The following is an 11,821-nucleotide window of genomic DNA, read 5'->3' on the forward strand; positions in this document are numbered from 1 at the left end:
GGAAGGGGGAACTTTTTTTTGCAACTGTGCAACGATAGAGGTTAATGCTTGGATTTTAACCATCAAAGGAGGGTTTTTTCCTTTTTCTTTTTAAAAAGGAGGAATTTTTGCCTTTCCGCTCTTCTTTATGACACGCAGCAAAGAGAGGTGAAGGGTCACGTCAACTCTTTCCCTCTCACGCACATACACATTCACATTCACATTCAAACAGGCATAAAAATGATGGAAGGTGTTGTTAGGAGTGATGTTAGGGCCCCGCAAAGTTCAAGTCATATAAGGTGCATAAAGACAATGTGTGTGTTGTCTAATCCTTCACACAGCCAGCATGCCATGCTGAAGTGTCCTGGGTGACTTCATTGACATTTAAATCTGCCACAACTTGATGCAGGCAGTGTACCTCTGTGAACTGTGAAAAGTTTCCCACAGCTATTTCTTTTTACAATATTTTAAATTGAAACATAGGTTTGACTATAATTACTGAAAATGTTAAGTTTTGCATGTTTCTAGTGCAGAAATAAGGATGACATTAAGTTATGTACATATAGCAGACAGGGTTACATTGTAACATGATAAACTCGTAGTAAAGTAAGATAAATTAGTGAATAAAAACCCTCTCTAGATCTGCCTGGTGTCAGTGGCTGCCATATTACACACCAAGATGCAGCAATGAAACCATGTAAACAGTCATGTGCATACACACTCCCGTACAATCTAATACAGCAGCTCTCCTGTCCCTCATTTGTGTAAACAGGGGAACACAAAAACATTAGAAACACAGATAATGTACTCTAGTACAACTCCACCACCCACTATGAATGAACCTCAATATTAAACGTTAGAAGAAATGTCCCCTCTCTGACAGTTTCAACAAATACTGAGAAATCCTAAGCTTGTTAACATTGAATTTGTTACAGAGCTGCATACGATTGCACACGTGTCCCTAATAAAGTGACCAGTGAGTAGTATATGCTACTGAGCAGTAAGCAGCAGAGGCAACATTCATCACAGAAAAGAAACTATATACTGGCTCGTTGTGTGCCTTCCCCCCCCCCCCCCAATCGCCTTCAACTCAACCTACACCTAGACACAGTCCTTGATCCAGAAACTCACACAGATGCACACAGCTGACATACTGGCAGCAACTTTGAACTACAAAGCAAAATGTTGCAACCATCTTCTCTGGTGCAAATTGACAAATCAGCAATTCATTGTTGACTTTCAAGTGAGGCATAAGAAGCTGCCTCATTTCAAAAGACATCAGCATATTGCAAACAGACATACACACTAACACACACACACACTTGATACCCACAACAGAATCTGACAGCACCTAGCCAGTGTGCTGGCAAAGCCACTGCCTGACAGCCTCTTATCAGGTGTGATTAACGCACTGGCAAGATGAATGAAAGGAGAGATGTTCATTTTATGAAACCCAACTCGCTTTGCTTGTTTTTAACCACATTGCTCTCACTTTTAAAAGCAAGAAAGGCTATTACGGCAAGTACACTTAACTCTAATAGAGACGTTAAAGACGATAAAATGTAGATATGCTGAAAAAAAATTATTGTAGCACAACATGCAATTAATCTGCAAGTATAATGTTTGTTAGTGTAGTTAGGAACAATTATTTACCACACAGCATAAACATTATTTTATTTTCAGTGAACAGAGGTTTGCTAACTAACCATTTCCACCTGTAAATGTGTGTGTGTGCGTGTGTGTGTGTGTATGATGGGATGCAGTCCTGTGGGTTATGTTATTAGCTGCTCGGTTAAAGGGAACCGCATGGCGCAGGAGGGAGCCTTATTAATTGTTGTTTTCATGTCACCACTGCTGCGTGCACTGGCTGATTTAATCAGTTAAATTCACAGCCAGGGGAGAGCCACTGAGTCCCATCCAGCATTAACTACAGTGCAGGGATTGAACTTCTAATACTCTCCAGCTTTCTGTTCTCCCTCTGCAGATTTCCATAGCCGGTTTCATTACTTTTTATAAGCTTTCTTGTTTTAATGTGCAGCTTGGAAAACTAACAAAGTTTAAGCACTGCAGTAAAAGTACTTCACTTCTTTTTTTTTTTTTTTTTTTTATAAAAGCTTTTAACAAAACTAATGAGCATAATTGAGTCCCAGTGCTACAGAGATTTGGTAAACAGCAAACACAGGGAACACACGCACATTTTACAGTCTCAAATAGCATGATTTTAACATAACATAACATCATTTTATGTAATTTACATTCATATGCCACGTCCCAAAAATGTTGTGATGATTTCCCTCTATCTAGCAAGAGACTAGCGCCTTTGACAAAGTGGGGCCATGAATCCTCTCCTTGTTAAGAAAATTATGATCAGTCTCATTGTCAGAGCTAATATGTCACATGTCTTCTTGATTTGTCTAGCACTTAGCCTATGTAAGCTCGCTGTCATACATCACGGGGCCCTGAGAGCATCTGCATGTGTGCTATTGAGCTTACACAAACAAACAGATGCATGAATAGGTTTGATATCTATGTTATTATCATCTAAGACCATGTCTCCTGAGCACAGAGTGAAGATATTAAAAGTTATCTGGTCTTCCAGAAACAGGAAGCAGAGGAGGATGTTAGAAACCTGTCAAGGACACTGGAGGGGAGACACTGACCCAGAGAACAGCCCTGCCAGATCAATACACTAATACTAATGCAGACATAGTGATTGATAAACCACTGCTGACAACAGAGGGAAGAAAACTCTCGACCATTATTGGCTGATATGTCAGTCACTCCTGCCAATGGGGTGTGCTGGTGTCGTGTCAGATATCCTCAGGCTACACATGAAAAATGGAAATCGGCAGTCTTGGCTTTTTACACGTTACATGTTCTCTTTTCTTGTCTGCTCCTTTGAAACTGCTGCCTAAATGAATCATGGCTGGCAATTTTTAGAAACGCTAAAGACGCTATAATGGTGATAGAGGTCAGAGGCAACATCCCTGCAGCTTCCACTACAATACGGGAAAAAAAGTTTCCGAGTCTGATGTATATTAAACACATACACTTTGAAAAGCTGGAGAGCGGTTGCAGATAGAGCCCACGGCTGATGTCCTCTCAAAGGTCGCAGCGGTGCAGAAAGGCAATGTACTGTTATTCTAAATGTAGGGCCGGAGTTTCAGAGTGACAGGCATACTGACGTCCTGTTCAGAGGGCAACAGATAAATGTTTGATGAATTGACCAATATCGGGGCCATGATGGTCTTCATATGTGCATAATGGACTATTCAGAGCACACTCCAGATTGCCTGCCAGGATAAGGTACTATAATGAATGGGGAAAAGGGACTGAACCTGGGAAGCCTGGTATGTGGAGTGGCTTTAATAAACTTAATAAGAAAGGTGAATGGAGGCGGTTTGGCCAGAGAAGGAGGAAGAATGCTGGCCTCAAATAGTCGAAATATTCTGATGGTTCTTGACAATACATACTGCATCTTGATCCCAATCAGTAATTTAGCAAATTATCCAAATTCCAAAGTTTAAAATAACCCAGACTAGACTTCTATGATTTCTACAAACCCTGATTACAACATTTAAGTTCCACAAAATCTGTGACTTTAATAAAATGTAATACAAATTATAATAGTAAATAATAAACAGACTTGACAGAACTGATGTTTGGAAGATTAACAGTGGTGGAGAGAGAGTAGAGGGCACAGTATGACATTATTGTCATTGATGTTATTCAGCTTTTTGGCATTAAGCAAAAAGATAACCTGCAACCTATTAATCTATTAATACACCACGGCTCCATTAGTTCAACACTGCTGCATTTCTTCACTCTAACCCACAATAAAACCACAAATAAACATCAAATAAATCCCAAAATACAGCATTTAAAAAAAAAAGGAATATCAGGATTAAATGGTAAATAAGATGACATCATCTGTAAAGTAAATTAATGCCCTGCAAGCCCTCGGGCCCAAAACCTCCCTGCATCCATCCACCTCCACACACAGTGCTGATCAGGTCTGTTCCACCATTCTTCCCTCCAGCTACAGTTTATGGCCTATACGCGTCTCTGTACATGCATCTCTGATGGCGATGGTGAATTAGACTGTCATTATCTGACTCGATCTCCCCCACAGCTCTCCCTCTCTCACCCGCTTCCCTTACATGTGGAGTCACCGCTCAGTGCGGCACTCCTCTCTGCATTGCCAGGCCTCAGGTGGCAGTCATTTAAAGATCACACGTCCAGAACACACACAGCCCTCCCTGAATGCATGTCAATTCACACATGGGAAGGGGATTACACGTCTCCTCCTAGGCAGCTGTAAATTACTATTAATGGCAATGCAAATCATTAGAGTACGTTTGGCGCCGCCAGCAAATCTCCTCTTTATGCGGGTTCACTCTTAATCTGTTTTGAATATTGCGCTGTGCTTGCTCCTGATAGCCTATGTGTAAAGGCATCACTAGCTACAAAGCTGTCAATTGGAGGTGGCATGTCAGATTGAACTTTACACTGGGTTACATCATGCAAAACAAAAATTTCTTTTTAGAGAACATAAACAAATTTCGAGCAAGAAGAAATCTGTGAAACATAATTAGCAAAGTTCTTTGTTGATGAAGACGTTAAATATCACTGCTCATTACCTCGTACTCTGTGGGGTTATTATGTAAGAATTGTAGATTAAATTGTTGAAAATGTCTACACCATGGTGTGTCTGTTGAATGCTTAAAGCTAGCTTCTGTGTGTTTGAATGATAATATCACGGTGGATCCTGCAGTGTCTGAGTCATAGACTACCCCTGTGGATTTTCCTGCTGAGTGTGTGAGGTTAATATTCACTCTAAATGTTATTAGCGCTGGCAGAGGGGCTGAGAGCACTGAATCAGACAGGGACTGATCCTGTCAATTCACTTTGCGCCTCCCCCCACCCTCGTCTCACACACACACACACACACACACACACACACACACACACACACACACACACATGCACACACACACAAGGCCAGACAAAATCAAAGCCACTGTACTGAGGTCAGCATCACCTGGCCTCGTGCTTTCCCTTGCACCTCCAATCCCTGCCTGATTAATGATCCTGGATCAACCCTGGCAAAAGGGATAAGGACTTGACAGACATTCCTGTCAGGTCCAACCTCATAAGCCTTGCTTGACCCCAGTTTGGCCTGGAATGAAGTCTAAGCCTCAACAATGACCCAATTGAGAGGTGGAGAGTTGCCTCTTTCCCAGCGAAGAAAGAAATGGAGAGATCAGCGCAGAAAAGGTGGACGTCTCTTTTACAGTTTCGGTAAGTGAGGTTTGCTACACGGCCAGACAGAATGAGAGCTGCTTCCCATAGACAACACTAAATTGTACACTGTGAAATACATCATCAGACAAGGGAGGCGAGCCACATTCTGGTGAAGTTTAACTCCTTCAGAGCCTAATTCAAGCCTCCTCATTGGGACTGGACTGTGCTCACAGTACAGCCATGCGTCTTGTGAATGTTTGTATTGAAAGATTAGTTGTCTATCCACATGACAAACAGCCTCCTTTCTCAGCGAACAGGAGCTGGGGAAAAAAAGGAAAATCAATTCAATGATGGCATCTCAGTCGGTGAGGACATCAATGCAGCACAAACAAGCACGCGCACGCACACACGAGCAACGCATGATCCATAGGCACACTTCTTTTAGGTGGATATATTACTATAAAATGACAGTGATTGGCTGATTCAAATTGTATATATCTCATTGAACAATGTATTTAATAATAAAACAATACACACATACATAGCGTATGTATATGCAACATGTAAATGGAAATTAACTTATGCATTCTTGCGATAAAATGAATATAAATAATTAATAATAGGCCGAGATGCTCCGATCTGTGAGGAAGAACGCCTCAGTGCCTTGTCTGTCTGTACGCACTGTCATTACAGTGTTCAGGCTCTGTGCTTGTCAACATTTCTGTGAGAGGGGGAGCCATCCCACATTACGTTTGAGTGAGTTCAACTGTCAACTGCCAGCCATTTGTATGCCTCAGCATCCACCTAATAGCAAATAATCACTACCCTGCGTTCTCTTCATGGCAAATGATCGATGTTGTCTTGAAGTCTGATGGATGACCCTGCCACAGTGATGTCCAGGCATGCATTAAAAACCACCTCTATGAAATGCCTGTCAGTCTGATGAAGCGGCACACACACACACACACACAGACACAGACACAAAAAAAAAATAAAAAATCACACGCGTGTGCACACACTGGCTGAGGAATGCATGCGCACAGATAAAGGAGAAAGTGAACATAATGAAGGGAAGCTATGATTCAATTCAACACACACAAAAAAGTTAATTTTGTTATATTAGTGGAAGATTTTCTAATGTGACAGGACCTGTGGTGTGACTGGTAGACAGTATTACTAGAGGTAGAGTACTCAAACACCACCTGGGATGTTTCCTTCCCTCCATTCACTCTCCCTCTCTCTCTTTTTCTAGCACACAAACAGCTCCCTATTACCCCACAGTGTTGAGATTAAAATGCACAGCACCACAATCTTTGATCTCCCACTTGCTGACACAAATCCTTTCAAGCCTCAACATTTTCCTGCAAAGGTAATTAGTGCTAATTAAAAAGTTTCGAAAGCAGTCCACAGCAGCTGTTGATGCTGCCACTGCTAGTGCTTGGGTGCGCCCTCCGTCAGATTACCCATCTACCCCCTCCCCAGGTCCTACGGATGTGTGTGTCATCTGTGTTCCAGCCTCTTTTCTGCAGAAGGATCCCATAACTAGATGACACTAGTCAGCCTAGAACGTTTGCAGAAGCGGGATGCATTCTGGAAACCCAGTAAGGGGTCTAACTGGTGGTTCTTCCCCCCTGACAAACCTGTGCTCTGCAGGAGTACATGTAATGACACATGTAACAAAAACAAATCCCACAATTAGAACAGGTGTAGTCTTTAATTGGGATATCCAAGCTTTGGGGGGGGGCTTGTAAACATGGAGTAATTAACTTGATAAGGGATTCAATTTGCTGAAAATATCATTGTAGAGAAACACATTATTCAGTATGGGCCTTGATTTGCATAATGATAACAAATGCAAAGACTCCGAATTCTCGTGGCATAATGAACAAACACATTAGTAATTAAAGAACTTCCTGTTTAGTGTGATTCCAATAATGTGAGATAAAGATACAACTTGAGCAGTCTAACTGTGCTATCATTCATTCACCAGCCTGCCTTATTGCCTTCATCAAGCCATTATTATGATATAATTAGCTGCCTTTCTAGCATATTATTAAGTGGTTTGCTGGGTGTCAGGTACAGAGCCGTCTCAGAAATGACACACACACACACACACACACACACAAAAAGCAATATCGTTCCACAATGTTTCAAAAAGATAATTACATAATCTCAGCATGGAGAGCAAGCAGAAAAGTGATAATTAGACAAGTATTCCTGCCAATTAAAGTATGAAGCCTTGGATTTTTTTTTTCTCCTCCATGCGATACAGCTTTCTGCACTACCATGTACGACACAATACAATTACATTGTTTGTGTGAAATCATCATAAATAAATCGATTTAACTGTAGTAACATTACACCAACGCAGACCTATCATGTAGGCTTTCACTACAACAACGCTGTTTCCTTAAAGCTAGAAGGGTTCAGGTCCTTCTAAAGCTGGTAAGGTATTGAGTATGTTGAGTTGTTCCGGGATGACAACACAATCCACGAGTATGTTCGGAGTCTAACAAGCCTATTAATAGGTTTAATGATTGACATGTAGGTGTGTCAACAAGAAAAAGCAGCGAAACAACAAAGTTATTGATTTGACCTTTGGGATACTTCCTTCTTTCAGTGTTGTTGTTTTTTGACTTGTCTTACACCATCGAAGGAGATAATAGAACATGTCACCGCACAAGGCAGTTTGAAATTGAATGCCATCATTTTAATTTAAATGTTACATTCTGTGTGACATCTCTGTCAATGCATAATTGGCACTGAATTCCAGTTTGGATGTACATATTTATCATTCAGTGTGAAACACTCAAAGACACCGACAGATATGCTACTTTGATGGGATGACAGTCAGATGTGGGGAAAAAAACTAGAGCTGCAAATCAACTGTCGCGCTGTCAGTTAAGCTTTTTGTCACAAACTTGCACATAAACACGCATGATTAGAAATAGCAAACGAGCTGTAGCCTGGAATCAGTGTCCTTGCTCCAGAAGTATAAAAAAAAAAAAAAGGCTTATTTCATTCGTGTAGAGGCAACAATATTCACAAAACAGACTCAGGTGGAAAAGCATTGTAAATGAGTGAAGTACACAATAATGTACCCAGTGTAAACCACGGGGTTGGAGTGGTCCCAATGGGGAAAAAAGAATAAATTCCTTCCACTTTCTCCCCTTCCCCACTGCCCCACCTCTCTGTGTCTTACCGCTGGCCCATTACCTTTACAGAGTGAGGTTCATTAAAGAAGGCAAGTCGAGTCAAATCCTTCTGTAATTCAGTAGAGGTGAATTGCTGTCAACATCATTAACCATCATTTCTCCAACTCACTTCAGTACTTATAAAGTGTTCTTTATTGTGTAATGATCCAAATCTCTTCTCTAAATCAGGCCTCTTCAAAGGCCCTGGAGGACATGCCACCCATGCAGCGGCCCGACATGCAAGAGGGCCAGATTAAACGTGTTTCCATCATTACATTAATTTTTTGTGTTTAAACGCATGCAGAATTTCATCCTGTGCTCCAGTTAGCAGGTGTGGTAGAAGAATCTGCAGACTCAGAGGTCAGTGAAGATGCCTATGAGTCTCAAACATGGCTGTCTTACCCGTATTAAATCATATATCGCGCTAATAGAACATCAGTTTTGTTGGGCTCTCTGCATTACAGGATCAAATTTCTGTCAATCACCTCTTACCCCCCTTTGTTGTTTCGTTCTGTTTACTGATAGTTCATTGATCTCATAAGGCCATTGGTCAAGCTGGCTCCATGGCTAATTACAGTGAGAGCTGCCCTGCTTGTCATGCTAGATGTCCTCCGAGTCCTGTCTTAAGAGAAGCCTCCTTTGTGACGCTGCCATTGTGTGTCCCCCAGTGCTCAGCATCATACTATGAGATGTCCTCCAGGCCTTGTGTTGAGGAAAGCCTCTTTTGTGCAGGCACCATTGTGTGTCCCCAGTGCTGAACCCCCTGCTAGGTAGGAACACAGACAAAGTGCAGCAGGGGGATGCTTCTCAGGGCCCTTAGACCTACAGTAAATCTTCAAACAATTTAGACAAACAAAAACGGCTGCTGTGCTGTGGTGGGAGTAGACAAGGAAAAGCAGATGAATAAGCAACATCAATTACTGGGGCTTTGACCTGCAAGCCCCCACACCATGGCACACATTTCACACCAAATCGCCCCAGATTGAAGTTGACACTGCTGGAGTGGAAACACTGACCCCTCACAAGGCTAGCGCTTCAAACTTGAGAGCAGAGAAAGGCAGAGGGACTGACAAACTACATAGACCCAGGCCAATGTGGAAGGGAGACAAGGGGGAGGGGTATGAATAAAAGAAAATAAGAAAACACACTCATAATGGGTCCTAGTTTGTTTCAAAGTGAGACAAAATGGCTCAATTTGAGCACTTAGGCCACCGAATTGGCCCAGCTGAGTTACAAGAGGAACATGCGAGAGGACAACCGCATCAGGCCACTGATAAGGTGCCCATAAGAGGAACAAAGCTAGATGTCCAACAGGCTTACCAGTGAACCTGAGTGGGACTGGACCCTCTTTAAAGCTTGTTTTAGCCTCCCAGCTTTACCCCCCAAAAGTGCTGCTTCCCCTGAAGCCTTTTTACACGGGCACATAAAGCTTCCCCCTACTTTGTAAGCTTGGACAAAAGTAAAGTAAACACATGGGTCACATTTGTTCAACACATTTATTACACTGCTCCGATAAAGAAGTTCCTCAAAGACCCTTGCAAGAGGAGAGATACCATTCTAAGTGTTATCTCTTACTTTACAACTGCGCATTTTTCAAAAAGAGCCTTTTTTTTCATTATTACTTTGATTGAGGTGTCTCCAAAGGTGAGAAAAGATCATGCAACCCTATCACAGTTTGTCAATAGTGTTAATTAATCTAAGAGCAAACTGGTCTGAAAAACATGCCCCAAACTGACAAGAAGACATACAGTCTAGCAGCAGCGGCATAGCAGCACATTGACACATTTGGGGGGCATCAGGCTGTGGATGGAGACAGTCCTAACAATATCCCAATTAGCCAGGGGGAAAGCAGAAAATACGTCTCGGGTTCACGGAGCAAGCGTGAAACTTAATAATATGACATGGCATACAAAAACAGTGCATGTCTTTTTATAGCCACATGTGAAAATGAAGCAAAAATAAAAGAAGGAAAAGGTGCTTTTCTTTTTATTGTAATTGAAAGACCATGATGCCCCAGATCACGGTCTTTCAATTTGATCATGGATTCAGGTGATATGATAAATATGACTGACATACTGTATTCATAAAGCCCACGAGGGAAATGGATGCAAGCTGAATGTGGGAAAAATAAATTAATTCACTGAAATGCATGTTAAAGACTATTTTCATTATTTCATATGTGTAAACACATAACAAAACCTTGTATAATATTGTGTAGAGAGTACGCTTTTTTTTTTTTTTACTTGCTATGATTCATAGAATTATGACAAATTGAAAGGCTGGCCCAGGGTTAGTGGTTCGATTCCCGGTTTCTCCTGGCCACCCATCCTTGGACAAGACATCGAAACCCTGCAGTAGCACTGACGTGTGCTGTCTGGCAGCCGTTCAACCACAATTTCCCTAAGGGAATCAATAGAGTATGTCATTATTATTATTATTATTATAGAGGTTATTAGCAAATTAATGGAAGCTTAAAACCAGTTTTCCTCCATGAAACCATGATACACTGACAGACTAAGTGGCCAGTCAACATTTCTCAAATGTTGATCACGAACTATCAAATCATCTAAATGCTCCACATCCTCAACTAATGTACAGGACTTAAGTGTGAGCACCTGTTTCAAACAATGGAGCCATTCGGATCTTTCCCCCCCAGTCATAGACATTCAAACGGAATGATAATAGAGCCCATGTCAGTCAGTCAGTCAGCCATCTTTGCAAATGGAAATCCAGAGAAAGGTGGAGATGGGGCTCATTTTATCTAGTTGTCACACATTACAACGAAGAATTTCAAAAGAGCAAGATGGAAGATCTCAGGTCAATTACGGTGTCAAGGCTGTCAGCTTGCAATGAAATATATACCTTTGAAGCACACTTTACTCGAGGGATGGGGTAAAAAGGATGAGAAGAAGTACTGTTTAACCCAGGGACCATATAAGAATATCAGAGATGATGGAGTAAAACGTGGCATGATAATGGACCACTTTCACTGAGCACACTTTGTCAAGGAGGACACACTACACCCACTTTTTAAAGGGTTGTATCAAGGAATATTATTTTTGTGACGCTGATTAATGGCATCAGATGAAAAGAGGTGCTTAGACATCAAGAAAATCTTTAACATAATGGGGAGAGGTTATTTATTATATGTATTTTAAGTTACTCTGTAGAACAACCAGACACTATTCAGGTCTTTTAGATTTTTACTTGTATAAAATCGAGGCATTGAAATGGCACCTAAATTAGCCACGTTCAACTTAAACCTTTCAAACACAAACACAACTGTGTTTCTCCAGCCCCTCTTTTTATTCTAGCCTCCAAATGTAAATGTCCTCACCCTCTGTTCAAGATATAAAATACTAACCTTGAGACAGTGAATGACAGAGGGAATTATGGGTAATTGT

The 11,821-nt window shown here is 41.4% G+C and overlaps 1 protein-coding gene across 1 annotated transcript in view; it reads right to left on the reverse strand.

Moving 5' to 3' along the window:
* Nucleotides 1-11,821, reverse strand: part of lrmda (leucine rich melanocyte differentiation associated) — a 187,666-nt gene that overhangs the window by 66,728 nt on the left and 109,117 nt on the right. The window lies entirely within an intron of this gene.

The sequence above is a fragment of the Anabas testudineus genome, chromosome 15, assembly GCF_900324465.2.
Source record: "Anabas testudineus chromosome 15, fAnaTes1.2, whole genome shotgun sequence".
In the NCBI taxonomy this organism is placed as follows: Eukaryota; Metazoa; Chordata; class Actinopteri; order Anabantiformes; family Anabantidae; genus Anabas; species Anabas testudineus.